Source organism: Aplysia californica, unplaced genomic scaffold (genome assembly GCF_000002075.1).
Source record: "Aplysia californica isolate F4 #8 unplaced genomic scaffold, AplCal3.0 scaffold02131, whole genome shotgun sequence".
NCBI lineage: Eukaryota > Metazoa > Mollusca > Gastropoda > Aplysiida > Aplysiidae > Aplysia > Aplysia californica.
In genome coordinates, this window is record NW_004799401.1 from 1 (window position 1) to 16002 (window position 16002).

At 39.9% G+C, this 16002-nt stretch overlaps 1 long non-coding RNA gene across 1 annotated transcript; it reads right to left on the reverse strand.

Moving 5' to 3' along the window:
• Positions 1-6938: 6938 nt before the first annotated feature.
• Positions 6939-11396, reverse strand: LOC106014072. Its single transcript, XR_001185513.2, has 2 exons — positions 11309-11396; positions 6939-7958 (listed from the first exon to the last, which is right to left on the reverse strand). It is a non-coding gene; the product is annotated as an uncharacterized LOC106014072 (long non-coding RNA).
• Positions 11397-16002: the final 4606 nt, after the last annotated feature.

The following is a 16002-nucleotide window of genomic DNA, read 5'->3' on the forward strand; positions in this document are numbered from 1 at the left end:
CATTCGTATCCTCTCATTTGTACCCGTCGTTTTATGCAAGAAAAATTCTGAAATTATGTAAACTGAGCCCCAAAAATGTGAAAGTATGCGATTCAGTGAATTTTAACAAAGACTGATTAAGAAAAATAAATACAATTAGAAATTATGCAAAAAATGATCAAATTTTGCTAAATTATGCGGGATGCATAAAACCACGGGGACAGGTTTATACGGAGCGTGCGTTTCCATGAACCTGTGCAAAGGGAAGAAGGGACGCAGTCATCTCACTCAATTCTGTATTATTTTTCTAGTGGTGTGGTGGGTAGACCCCCCCCCCCCCCCAAGAAAAAAAAATCCCCACAAAAAACTTTTATTTACAACACAAAAGCATCACCAAGAACAACAAAGAATAACAACAGCAACAAACCAAAACGACAACACTGAAGATAACAGACAAATCAACAAGTAAATTTATACATTTTTCAAAGAACACACGCACAAATCAGCATTTTCATTTTTTGCCCATCCTCAGCACGATACAGACCACTGTCTGTGGTGTAGTGGGTAAGCCAATTGTCCTCGCATGTTAAAGACCTGAGTTCGATTCTCGGGTGGGGAGGATTTTTTCAATCTAGTATCTTGGTCTTTCTGCTGGGAGAAATATCATTGAGCGCATGTATAATATATGTGTAGATAGATGATTCTATATATAAATGTGTAGATAGCCCGCCTCCAAAATAATCTATCAGTATCACATGTCTCGATGGAAGTGTTCAACAGACCCTACATTTTTTTTATTGAAGGGCCACATTACTTACCCTTACATTAACAGATCAAAGAAAAAATGAAAAATTTATTATAAAAAATTACCTGGAAAAAAAAAGCTCTTAATACTACACTTACGTGATGTTGACAAAATGTTGCAATGATATGGTTGTAAGGTAAGTACATGTATTGTAAGGCGACATTATTCAAAATTTGAACCCTATTACTAATTAGTCGAAAAATGAGGAAACTTTAGGAAAAAGTAACCTTCACATAATAATATTCTTCTACTTCTTTTCTAGGTTGTCATAGATAGAGGGATGATGGTCCTAATCCTATTCAAATCCTTCACCATTACGGGGCCGTTCAAATATAATCTTACACCTGGGAGAGGGGGGGGGGGGGGTCTTGGGCTCCTGTAAGAAAAGTGTAAGAAAGGGGCATTGTGCACCAATGTCAATGTAACATTACACTTTTATGAGGTGAAAAAATATTTTTGACTTAATTATGAACTCTGCATTTGTTGATGATAACTAATTTCACTTTTTTTTTCCGCTTAAATTATCAGTAATAACAGGGATTGTGAGAGATACAGTGGAATCCTGATAAAGTCAACTTGCTTAAAGTCAACTCTTGCTTACAGTCAACACCTCACTGTAGTCCCGTTTCTTACCTTTTTTGTTAAAGTAATTGTGTTTCTGATACAGTCAACCGCTTGAGGGTTAACCTTGCGTAAAGTCAACAATTAGGGGCTAAATCCTAAGATGAATTCCATTCAAGAAGAAATATTTCGCCTGAGCAAGTGGTGTACACACCTCCAATTACATATGTACTTTGTTCATTCATTATCTCTTGTTTTGGTGACAACTTCAGAACTATACCCCCTGAAATTGAGATTACATCTTGTTTATTACCAGGTACTTTGTAATTTTGTAGCTGTCATCTTCAATTTTCAATGGCCAGTACATGTAGTAGCCTACTATGGAAAAAGTCAACCTTGCTCAACAAAGTCAACACTTTTTTTCTGTCCGGGGTGTTGACTTTATCAGAATTCCACTGTAACTTGTTTGGTTTTTTTAATTAAAGCCGTTTTGTCATAGACATGAGTCTCAATTTTTTCCCTTTTTATTAGTAAGAAAGAGTGTGTATGCAATATTTTCCTTGAATGATTTACTCTAATTGTGAGTGTGAGGCAGCGTGGTGAAATCAGGCGCTCGTCAAAATAATGAAAGTGAAAAAAACTGGCATTTTTCCGCAGGTTTGGGAATTTTTATTGAATTTTTTTCCCCCGCACTAAACACCTTTTATGTCCATACTAAAAAACGTTCATTACATGCACAAAATGTGTAATTTTTCAGTTTTAAGGGCTCTCAAGCTATTGAAGTAATCAAACTTTGGCGGCCGTTTTCTCACTAAATTTACCTCTGAAATCAGGTGACCCCACCTCTTTCAAATTCAATCACAAATATTTCGACTTCTATTCAGCATAGATGAATATTGTTTTCATAAAAAGGAAGGCAAATGGACAGGCTTTAAGATGATATCAATAACTCTGTAAGCCTCATAATCAAAACTGACGAGCGCTTGATCCCACCATGTCGTAACACCTATTATTTTTTAGTGCATATATGTGAGTATGCTGTTTTTCATGAATATTATGCAATGCGCATAGAGCAATGATTGTTTTACGGATTTGTGGGATATAAATGTCATATTAATTTTATCATTATAAGCGAACAATGTAATATTACGGGTGGGGGGTAAGGGCAAATGTAAGAAAAGTGTAAGAAAGGGGGGGGGGGGTAAAAAAGTCCCCAAAAAGGTGTAAGATGATATATGAACAGCCCCTACCCTCAATTACACTGAAGACAGTTTCAGTTTTGTACATAACAGCAAATGTTGTTTTTTGTACACAGTAGTACACGGCAAATTTGAAAAAAATGCCCCATTTCAGAAGCACCTTCCCTTTAGGGACCCAGTCTTTTGACAGTATTTCACAGGAAGGGCTTTTTCTTTTTTCACTTCACTCTATAGTGACCGTCGAATGTAGGATCAAAATAATAAAACGTATTACATAATGCTCACAGTTCATGGACATTTTGTGCATCTTTTTGTGTGTAATCAGAAGAAAAAGAAAAAAGCAACAAAAACAAAACTGTTTGACTTAAGGAGTTCTTATTCTGTGGGAGACGTTTTTTTCAACAGCTTCAAATATATAGATAATTTCTTAATAGATTTTACATACCGGTAACAGATGGCACCACATTGCCAGTTCCCACCAGTTAAGTATGGTGGTATGTATTAATTTACATAACTGACACCAACAACTTGACCGCTCTTCCCTCTTCAAAAAGTGGGTCCCAGATCTCAAAACAGACTTTGATTTAGATTAAAATGTCAGAATTTTCTATTTTAGGGCCAACCTAAAACGTCCCAGCAGACCGGGATATTCTACTAATTACATGGACCGGTATTACGAAAATATTTCCTCACACGAGAAGTGAATTCACTTCTGCATGGCTCATTGAAGTGCCTAACTGTTGTTACATCGCAAACTCCTAGTTAAGTTTTAGAAAAAGTTTTACGGCACTTGCAACACAATAAGGTCATATAGAGCCGAAGAACAGATGTGTTACAAGAGAGTAACATACATACAAATGAAGGAGAGATACGGACGATAGATATTTGATAGGAAAGAAGAGGAGCAGAGCACCCGCCAACCACGAACAGTAAAAGTAAGAAAACAAAATAGTCGGAAGAAACAAGTATGTACTATGATGGAGAGACAGAAACAACTGAGAGGCAGCAAAGTAGAATTTCAAGACTTGTGGGGACCAGCCCCAAAGCCACACACAGAACCAAAACAAAAAACAGAAATATAACATCATTAAAACAAGCAACCCATTTTTAGTTCAGTTTAGTTTTAGTAGAGGTTTTACGACGCTTGCAACTGCAAAAGGTCATATAAAGCGCCAGAAGATTAGCTCACTGACTACTGGCCCCTTTCACAAATCACTAGCGCTGAGTACTGGCATTTTTTAGGGTATTTCAAAACACCACCACAACTCTCAGAATTACCCTATTGTCATTATTTTTTGACACAGTAAAGTAAAGTTACTTTCAAACTTAATCTATTGCAAAAAATTTAAGCTCTCTAGGTCTAATACTTTAATTCTTATGATTGTTTCAAAATTGGAATGAATTTGATTTTTCGAAAAATTTCCGGAAACATGACAGATAGAATGAAATTCACAACAACAACAAAAATAAAAGTTCAAAGAGCTGTTTTGATTTGTATCCATGTGTGAGTGTTTGGTGAAAATATAAAAGCTGGTCTATGCCTTTATTCAGACCCATACACTGAATTACATGAGACAGATGTAGGGAACGAAGTTGTGATTTCGTCGCGCGAACAACAACAACAGTAGGCCTTGAACTAGAAACCCGCATCCGCTTCCGAACAGAGGGACTCAGCTGAGTCTAGATATCTCTAGATTCTACATTCATAATTCACGCACCTGATGAAATGCTTTTAACCAACATTATTATTACAGCACAACCTATGATAGGGTTTGACACAATAGAATTGGAAATGAATCCTCCATTGAGGTCTATAATGATCTATATAAATCTAGATCTAGATCTAGATTCTATTACAAGTGAGTCGGACTTGAATGAATCCGCACGATCTGAACAATTGAATTAGTCAACAAACGAAATTCAAAATGGCCGCTCGAGCACGAAACTGAAAGTAGATAATTTAGGTCATCGTCCTTTTTCGTATTCGCATTTCTACTCAGGTTCCGACAATTATGTCGGAAACGCCGACGTCGGCACGAAAACAAGAGTGCCGATAAAGCTGACGGGAGAAAAAGGGGGCGCTGGCAGTCGGCCAGGCCTCACACTACGCACATTGACTGATACAGGTGGGCCTAGCTGTAGCATCCGCCGGCTCGCGGGTCGGGTCGCGATTGTCGGCAAACATGCAGGTCTAGGTACGAGATCCGTACCTGCGAACCGACCGCCCGCCCCGTACCTGTGACGGGATCCGTAGTCGGTGAGATAGAGGTGTTACAAGAGAGTAACAAACACAAAAAAGAAGGAGGGGAGATAAAGAGGATAGGTGTTTGATAGGAAAGAAGAAGCAAACCACACCAGAGCACCCGTCAACTACCCACTGTCATTCGATGACTTAAACTTCACAGCAAAAGAAAAAGATGGATCAACGAAGTCAAAGAGGCCTTCCAAAGGAACAGCATGACGATCAAAACACCTAGCATAAATCCAACAATTGACCTCCCCTCGACACCTGTGGCATAAGAGGACAGAAAAAGTGAAAGTAAGTACTGGAGAGTAACATACAAAGAATAGGAGAGATTATATTATTATAAGGACAATAGAAGTTTAACAGGAAAGAAGGCACAAACCACACCAGAGCACCCACCGACCACTCACGTTGAGTTGTTTTTTTTTCTCTTGGGGTTGGGGTGGGTTATTTTAAAAAAACATTCCCTTCTGAGTTCCCAACTGGAGTTGGTTTGCAGGCTTAGGACTGCCGTAGGCCCATTAAAATGTTTTTTGCTTTTGTTGGAGAGAGGTTTCCACAACTAGATGGAACTCAGTAGTTACTACTAGTAGCTGTGAGCTATATGATGAGTTCAAGAGAGTCCCCGGGCCCGCGTCTCCCAGCTATCTCCTGTCCTCATAGACGTCGCCACTTTTGTTGATAGAAGTTGAAAATCGTTGTCTGTTAATTTTCCATCAGCTCATCACCATTACATCTTCCATGGCTGTCAAGTGCTGAAGTCAGTGACGTGCTGGGGTCACAACAGTCGACATTTCTATTGCAGGTACAGATGAAGTGCACTTTAAGCAAAAAACATTTCTTGTGTCAACACCGCTCTGTCCGAGGAATCAGTTTCATTTTCCTTGTCATCAGCATTGTCCTTTGTTGTTAAATCTGTAAGTGTAAGCACGTCTGTTGCTGGATGATCCCTGTCTGCTGGGTTGTTGTCATGTGTCCAGGAAAAAATGGAGTCTCCAGAACCGCGGTAGATCACATTACATACCGTAAGTAGCAAATAACCCATGATAGAATAGTGTAGTAAATACACAAAGATAAAAACGTGTATTTTCACTTCATTACAGTAAGTCAGACAAATATTGCAAATAAACCAACGTAATTTCTTGTCATTTACAATAAGCTGCGCATAACTGATGGGAATGGACTTCAATTTATCTCCAAACCCTCCCCCTGATTTGTTTGTGTAAATTGGGGTTCAAGAACAGATTATGAAATAAAATATCGAAGGGCTCCAATTTTATCAGAGTACTTGGAGCTGGAATTATCTTGACACCAAACTTGCCTGGCTTGTCTGGTCTTGACACCAAACTTGCCTGGCTTGTCTGGGCAGTACACTGGGTAGCTGAGACTTGAGACTGCCACTCGGGGGTGGACATTGAGGTGAGGGTGGACATTGGAGGTGAAAGTTTGGACAGAACTAGAGGAAGGGACAGAACTAGAGGAGGGGGTGAACAAAGTTGTCCATGTCAGTGACATGGAAGAAAGTCAGGATGGTTTCAAATCTTTCCTTATCACGTCTTTTCCTTATCACGTTGTTGTATGGGTTCTAAGGCTATTTAAGGGGTGGGACCTCTGAAAACTCCACCAAAACACCAGAGTTCATGAAGGCCCAGCCTGGTACTTGAATCAGGGCCAACTACTTTCTAGTTCACAATGATACCAACAGAACTACTTTACAGTCCAGCATGACCAACAGAACTACCGGAGCGGCCGCCCTCGTCCCTTCACAGCACTTGAGAAGAAAGAGAGACCGCACAGAACATCTGTGGACCAGCACAGATCTGGACCTGACATGTCCCAGCTAGGAGCCTTTAAAAGATCCACAGTTCATCTGTCCCCTCGACAGTTGAGCTGACTGAATTCCTTATTGGAAAATGTGTATTTTAGCTTCATTTACGATAAGTGGTGAATTAATGTAATTTACCATAAATTGCATATATTATAAATAAGGCTATCAAGAAATTTAAAAAATCAGATTATGTTCAAATCTGTTCAGGATTCTTCCTGGGAAAAAAAATTAGAGGGTTCCAATTTTATCTGTGTACCCGGCAGCTGTGTATTTGACTTTGTCACTTTGTGTAGAGATTTGTGCATCTATTATAACAAACAATTTTTGGCCAGTTGGAGATTCCCAATTTTATCACACCACTTGGCAGGTCTGGTACCTTGATACTCATGCAGAAGTTGAGATACAGAATAGCCAATACAAAAGTATTTATAAGACAAATAATACATAAATAAATTTTAAAAAACATAAATCAATTATTTAACTTTGTTAATTTTTTTCTAGTAGCCTACAGGTTCATAGTCTCTACCACCACAAGAAAGTCTCATTTATGACCAGTTTGAAAATAGCAGAGCACAGGGCAGTGTCAGCTAGAATACAAAGTCACAACTTAGATCAAAAGATTTACTTACAAGAAATACATACTTGCATATACATTTTTTTTAAAACCCAGGCCATCTCATCAGTTTGTACAAAGGGAAATAACTCATTATGATATATCGTCCTTCACCTAGTCGTGTTAGAGTCATTTCCCCTGATATTGGGCAGTCAGAGGAATTAAACAGAGGACAGCATTAAAAACCTGTAGTGTTACACTTCCAGCCCCAATATACATGACATAAAAGATAATACTAGTTGTGGTAGTAGTCAAAACTTAGATTTAACAGTTTATTTACAAGAAATATATGACACATTTTTTTTTAAACGCAAGAGGTTCAAGTTTGGGTTTCATTCAACACACTAACAAACTACATCCAACAGCTCACATTTTGCACACTTGCCTATAGACTCTCCATTCATCCTTCACACTGGTGAGTGTAGTACTGTGTTGGCCACCCAGCTCAAACCTCTCCACACAGTCTGCTCCTGTTTCAGCATGACATGTGTATTGTGGTTTGAACAGGGTGTTCACCCTTGCGCCACGATGAGGCCCAGTACTTCCAACTTCTGCAAGGGAGGGGATGGGGAAGGGGAACTGTGGCAGTCTCTGCTGGAAATCCGACTCAGGCCAGTCTTGGCTTTAGGTCTGCTGAGTGACCACGTCTTCCGGCTTCATGACGGGCTCTCCAGTGACTCGTCCTCTCTTGCCGGTCCAACGTGTCTCTCCGTCCTCTGGTGGAACGCCTGTTTTCAGGTGGACGTTTTACACAGTGAAAAGATCTATGAAATCAATCACAACAAAAAACCATCGAAGGTGCCAAATGTTAAACAAAATTAACAAAGGCAAAGGCAACCTAGAGCCTAAAGGCAAATTTTGTTCACTTAAATAGTCCCAAACTGGAGTTTCTTTTCTTAGAATCTTGCTTCCGAAGAAGTTTGACACTGAATTATTTCTGCATCTCAACTTTGGACAAAGTTCTGCATTTCAAAACATAGCACACAAAATAAAAAGTCACAAAATATAGCAACACTCAAACTGTTCAAAGTTTTAAGATCTATTCAACATAGCAAACAGATCTGCACTGTTTCAAAAACAAACTGTGTAACTTTCAGTCCTGCACATATCTGAATCTCTTTATAAACTTGACGAAACAGTGTTGTATGACGGCCAAAAAAGTGCAAGGTATGAAACTGACAGGGAGGAGAACGATGACAAAAATCACTGCGCTGTCTTAAACCTTCAGCTTTGTGCTCAGACTGAGGTCTTTACTCTGTGCTCTCAGATGTTTTCCCTTCCAGTCGTTTGAACGCTGCACCGGCTCTAGCAACCGTTACTAATCTCTGCGTCTGTATTGGCTGTTTGAGACTATCTGCTGTCACGGTTGGTGAATTTTTCTACAGCATTTGACTCTCTCTGACATGAGCAAAATATGAGACCGCAGGCTCTGGAGAGGTACACTTTTATGCAAATTTTATACGAAGCTCTCCGAAAGGTGGTTACAACATTATTTTCATCTCTTTTGGTATTTAATGTAAGTCCAAAGTTACCACAGGTGCTGGAGAAACAGGTAAGCTGATGTTGGCAAAGAGGTGTTCTCTTGTGTTTTGGTGCTCAGAGCACAGTTGTAAGCAAACAGAAAATACCTGATGATAATTTTGAGTACTTTGCCAACAGGCGCAGCTATGAGATGACTGAGCATGAAATAAGCAAACAACTGTTGAAATGAAGCTTGTCTACTTTACTGGTCGCTGCCAATCATGGAAGCAAAATAATTCTTTAATCTATAATTTTGTCCCGTGCCCGTTCCTAGCATAGATCTAGAATCTATTATTGTAAGAACGCCATCATGAATAATAATCAGTACAACCAGGGGAAGAAAGTTAGTAGGTACACAGTACTAAGAACAAAATAACAGTAAACACAATGCAAACAACACTTTACAAATGCTAGACAACACAAAATCGCAAACACACAGAACTCGAACTATGACAGTACCATAATATTATTGTTAGCTTAAAGTATTTTATATCCTAACATCCTCTGCTCCCAAAGAGTCACGAGGCGGGCACTTTCCCACATTCCCACTCCCTAGTGGAGCAAACCAAATTTAGTTAATCGTCACCAGACAAAAAAATAGGCCGAAATATGTGCGCTCAGTCTCATCTACTGGTGACTATGTTAATGGGGATCTACTCTAGGGGCATGGACCATGCAAAACAACAACACACACACATATATATATACATACACATTTGTCTCTACACTATGGCCAGCCAAGTAAACCAAAAATCCCAATCATCAAGCCTTTACACAAAATTTAAAACTGCCATCATTTGAAACGAAAAAGATCGGCCCACTACCCTACCCCGTCACACCAAATACAGGCATTCTGGATTCCCTTGCCTTCCAAAACTGAAACCCAATATGAAAGGACAAAGGTCAGTTCCCCCTTGACCCCTGAACTGTCATATTTGATAACAATATTGGACTTTCAGCCACGACAGCCCACACTCTTAAAACTAGAACACCTTTTTCATATCAACTACTCAAAAAAATACAAAAATATTCAATTTCAAGTGGCTCGTGGATGTGTTCCACCCCTTTCTAGGCACTTGGATAAAAATTTCAAAGCTTTCAAATTGCTGAGTTGCCACTATCGTTGTTACCTGGCTCTCTGACTCCTGAGACTAACGTCTTCGACTTCACCGACTATGAGGGATTGAGCGTCATTTCCCCTTTGACACCCAACCCCTCATACCCAATTTCCTCTTCAGACTGAATAGCCCCACCACCCCATGCCTTTCAAAGCACCAGCCTCAAAAACAAGCTTATAAATTAAATATAAGAAAACTAAAAAACAACACAACTCCCACTGTTAAATCTATCTCAGCTCTCCTCATTATCAATGGAAGGACTTCTGAAACGAGCGACCACCTCAACAAACATAACAAAGAAGAGACCAACCCCTAACCCTACTCCTACCCTAGCCCTCTATTCTACTCTGCCTCATACTTGTGGTCACTTGTTACGGATATCCTCCCTTATCAATTCCTACAGTTGTCTTTTTCTCCCTCCTCTTCCCCTAAAAATATTAATTGTCTTTTTCCTTTGCTACAACTAATAAAACTGATGACCTACTTGACTGGCTATATATATATGACAAGAGACAAACAAAGGGTCGGTGTTAGTGGGTTGTAAAGAAGGTGAATCCTGTTGAGACTGGCGCACCTCCTACCACAAATTATAGGTTATACTATATATGGCGTCTTACCTTTATCTAATGAATTATAAACTCAAACATTTAGATCTACCTATTTTAAGATGATGAACACAGTAACAACACACTCATCCATACTTTCTACAACAAAAACAAAGAAAAAAATGTCGGCAGGTTTCAATCCAAGTCATGGACAAGCCAATTCCCTGGGGGGGGGAGAGAGAGATAGAGAGAGAGAGAGAGAGAGAGAGAGAGAGACAGAGGAGGGGGGGAGCGAGAGTAGAGAGAGGAGGAAGGAGGGGAAAGGGGGAGAGAGAGAGAGAGAGAGAGAGAGAGAGAGAGAGAGAGAGAGACAAAGAGAGAGACAAAGAGAGATCCCCACAAAAACCATTAAAAGTGAACAGTCTGACTCTGGACTTCAGACATGCATGTTTATACACTAGATCTAGAAGGTGGGCAAAAGCCAAAAATACAAAAATCCTAAAACCATACACACACATCGCTAGAATAGAATAAAACTTAAACAACACACGGACTCAGACAAACACACACTTGCCACACAGCCTACAATACAGTACAGAAGTCCATCACTCAGACTCAGTGATCTTATCACTTAGCCACCATCTTGTCCTATCCCTTCATCGGTTTTCTCCATAGAACATCATAGAGAACAATCACCTCCCCACTCCTAGGTCCACTAATCCACCGCACCTCTCTCCCAGCCACCCGCCTCAACCACTCGGTGTACCATTCCGGCCCTCCAGCGGCCAATCTATTGACAACTGGGTCACCTTGACTATCTCTAGCTTTATCTACCTCAATCAAATACCGGTTTCCTTCACAATCCACACCGATTAAGTAAGTATCCCTTCTCACCTCTAATCCACAGAACATGTACTCTCCTTCCAGGCCATAGAACTGGCCTTCCTCCAAGTCAAGACGCTCACCTAGACGAAGTAGCGATTCAGCGGTGAAAAGAGACGAAGAATTCCCCATGGCGGCGGCAAAGACAAAGAGATCGAGAGGGCAGGACTCTTCTCCTTCACTGGCTTCAGCTCAGGAACGAATGGATCTCTGGAAGACAAAGACACTAGATCTAAAGATCGACGTGAAATCTTCAGAAAAGCGACTCGACAGCCAAACAATTGTTCTGGGTAACTTGCAAATCGTCTCAAACCAAATGCAGTGCGTAAATACACTTCAAACAGCAGACAGCTTTTGCAACTCGCAACCAAGAGCAAAATGGCGATCAAAATGGCGACTGACTGACTAGGCCTACATCCGCTCAAAGATTTTTCCAACAATTCCTTAGTAAAATATACCGGAAGTTCGTAGAATGGGGAATAGCGGATGTACCCCATGAAAGAGGCAAAAAGCATTGGTCACAAAATAATGTCCTTCACACAAACGCGCAAAATAATTTAAATCTTTTTTAGAATAGTTTTTAAGAGTTTTACGGCACTTGCACCACAATAGGGTCATATAAGTGCCGAAGATTAGAGGTGTTATAAGAAAGTAATAAACAAAAACAAAACAAAAAAAAGAAGGAGGGGAGATAAAGACGATAGATATTTGATACTGATAGGAAAGAAGAAGCAAACCACACTAGAGCACCCGCCAACCACCCACTTAAAGCTGTTGTTTGTTTTTTTTAATAAAGTTGAGTCAACTACATGTATACAGATCTATTTACCCAACATTGTTATTTTCCTTATATAAGCAAGCTATGTTATTAATTATGTTCAAAATCGTAGATCTATACTATCATGTAGGCTAGGCCTACCCTGTCCTCAGAGGCGAAGCGTCTATATAATCAAATAATCACTGCTTTCCTTCCTAATTTTGAAACATTGTCGCAGTCAAATTCACCCATAGACTTAAAAGTAAGCTTAAAGTGAGGTCGGAAGAGTCTACCAATAGAGTTGAAGGGACAATGGGCATAGCAGTCAAAGCTGTTTCATTGAGAGAGAGAGAGAGAGAGAGAGAGAGAGAGAGAGAGAGAGAGAGAGAGAGAGAGAGAGAGCAAACCACACCAGAGCACCCGCCAACCACCCACGGGGGGGGGTGTGATTAAAGAAGATGACAAAAAGCCGTAAAGGTGACCTGTGATGTGTAGTAATACAATCAAGAAAAGAGACACAATCTAAGCGAATTCCTTTTATTTTCTTCTCGTTCAAGACAAACATGATATGTATTTCTGTTCATGGAAGTGAAATGGAAAGATTTCGTCATCTACGCCAAGCGTCGAAGTCACGCATTCTCCTTTTTTTGCGGGGGGGGGGGCCTCATTTAATAGATTCCATGTCGGAGAAGACTAATTTAACTTTTTATAATTTCTTCCCAATTAATTTGAATTAATTTGTGCCTTGCCTAAGTCCCACATGAGGTCTGGACAGTGACAGGAAATGCATCCGCTGCTGTCTCTCTTCCTCTTTCCCCCTGCACAGACTCAGTCCAGGTTTAGAAAACGCCGGCAGATTGTACCACGAGCGAGTTTGTTGGCTCCCACCTCCGGGCTAGGCATGCTTAGTAAGAGTTTTACGGCACTTGCATTGCAACACGAAATAAGTGCCGAAGATTAGAGGTGTTACAGGACAGGTGTTTGATAAGAAAGAAGGAGCAAACCACACCAGAGCACCCGCCAACCACCCACGGGGAAAATGTCTTCATGCATGATACAGTGGAATCCTGTTATAACGAGAGGGAGGGAACCGGTGCGAAATGTCCGTTATACTATAGCAGGATTCTCGTTATAAGGGATCCAGTAATAAATTCAAGGGAAATAGTAAAGTAGACCTAATCTATGAGTTTGGTTTCTGTTTATTCCTTTTTGTATTTCCCCTGATGATGATTTTGTTCAAACATGATCTCTAGGTTTTACTTGATCAAAAATCGAATCAGTTTTTCTTCTCTAGCACTAGCAATGTTGACAGTTCGGCGTTGGCGATCCGAAAGAAGAGGCTCTGGCTTTAGGCTAACTCGCCCGCTGTGTTGTCCCCAACCCCACCACACCCTGCAGCACGTTGCGTCTGCTTGCGCACGTCACACATTCACTCCATCTATCACAGCATTGTTACCTCTCCATCCCGCACCAGAGAAGTGAGAGGCTCGGTATGCCTAGAAAATCTAGACTGGGCCGGCCTATCACACGATGCGTTCTGCTTGTCTGCGCATGCCACACCCTCCCCATTCATTCACTCCGGCCTTCATTGTTGGTTTACTAGGACTCTCCCATTCTTTGTTTCGCTGGATCACAAAACAACTTTCTCAACTGGCGAGGTTTTATAATATGTGCAATTGGTCTGTGCGCTGTGCACAGCAGCAGCAATATTCCGTTATAACCGACCCGCGTGACTGACTGATTGCGCAATAGCAGTATTTTATTTACAAATATAAAGAAGGAAAAAAAACGGGGTTTTAGAATAGTGTCTTTATGACAGACTTCTCCTTATTTCAGGACTCATTATAAGTGGACTCCACTGTAATTACAATTTAATTCTTTTGGGTGTTTTATGCCTCTATCGATACTAGGCCATATGGTCGCTTTTAAACACAAGGGGGCTTTCCCGAAAAATGCTGTTTTGAGAAAATCGAAGGTAACGTTTTTGCTCCTTGTTCAGTTTCTTTAATTAAAAGACAATGAGAGTTTTTCTCTATAGCAAAACAAATATAAACACACCACAGAAATCAAACTTCTCCCATAGGTAGGGCAATGCCCAATTTTTGTGTAGATCAAGATTTCTGGAAACCCCCGAAATCTGGGTTAGTTAGCCCTCTTGTCCTTAAAAGCGACCATCATATATATATAGCCTATGTACTATCTCTACATCTACATCATTTTTGGATAGGGACTGCTCCGACCCACGACAAACGCTTCCATTTCCACATGATTCAAAAACATTCCTAGTGAACCTACTACTAGTACTACTACCCATTCCACACTGCAATTTTTATTTCGTAAGAGTTTTATGGCACTTGCAAAAATATAAGGTCATATAAGTGCCGAGGATTAGAGGTGTTACAAGACAAGGGAGTAACAAACACAAAAAAGGAGGAGGGAAAAGGACAACAGACGTTTAATAGGAAAAAAGGAGCAAACCACACAAGAGCACCCTCCAACCACCCAAGCAGAAATTATGAGGTCATGCAAGAAGACGTATGCAAGATACATGACATGTAGTATCTAATATATTATTTTTATTGTCAAATACTGCAAGGGGGTGTACCAACAAAAGCACTCGTCATTCGTATCCTCTCATTTGTACCCGTCGTTTTATGCAAGAAAAATTCTGAAATTATGTAAACTGAGCCCCAAAAATGTGAAAGTATGCGATTCAGTGAATTTTAACAAAGACTGATTAAGAAAAATAAATACAATTAGAAATTATGCAAAAAATGATCAAATTTTGCTAAATTATGCGGGATGCATAAAACCACGGGGACAGGTTTATACGGAGCGTGCGTTTCCATGAACCTGTGCAAAGGGAAGAAGGGACGCAGTCATCTCACTCAATTCTGTATTATTTTTCTAGTGGTGTGGTGGGTAGACCCCCAAGAAAAAAAAAATCCCCACAAAAAACTTTTATTTACAACACAAAAGCATCACCAAGAACAACAAAGAATAACAACAGCAACAAACCAAAACGACAACACTGAAGATAACAGACAAATCAACAAGTAAATTTATACATTTTTCAAAGAACACACGCACAAATCAGCATTTTCATTTTTTGCCCATCCTCAGCACGATACAGACCACTGTCTGTGGTGCAGTGGGTAAGCCAATTGTCCTCGCATGTTAAAGACCTGAGTTCGATTCTCGGGTGGGGAGGATTTTTTCAATCTAGTATCTTGGTCTTTCTGCTGGGAGAAATATCATTGAGCGCATGTATAATATATGTGTAGATAGATGATTCTATATATAAATGTGTAGATAGCCCGCCTCCAAAATAATCTATCAGTATCACATGTCTCGATGGAAGTGTTCAACAGACCCTACATTTTTTTTATTGAAGGGCCACATTACTTACCCTTACATTAACAGATCAAAGAAAAAATGAAAAATTTATTATAAAAAATTACCTGGAAAAAAAAAGCTCTTAAGATGATATCAATAACTCTGTAAGCCTCATAATCAAAACTGACGAGCGCTTGATCCCACCATGTCGTAACACCTATTATTTTTTAGTGCATATGAAAGTTTGATTCTGGCTGCAATTCTCTGACCAAATTGACATCATCATATTATGGAACCCTGTAGTCGTGCTGGGAGAATTGTAAGTTAGCGAAAGTAAAAAATAAACTAAGTTTTTCCCTTGTGCAAATTTAAGAGTTACTATTCCGAAAATTCAATTTTTGACTTGTGGTAAAAACTTTGTCATATTTTTTAGATTCCAAAAACTGAATTTAGACTTGTAGATGTAAAAAAAAAATATACGAACCCCTCACCGAGACCTTCTTATTGGGTCTCGCTGAGAGTTCGTTTTTTTCTTTAACATTCACGGAGTATTTCAGGGATTTGTCAGTATCAAAAAGCCATATTAACAACATGCACAAGTCAAAATTCCACA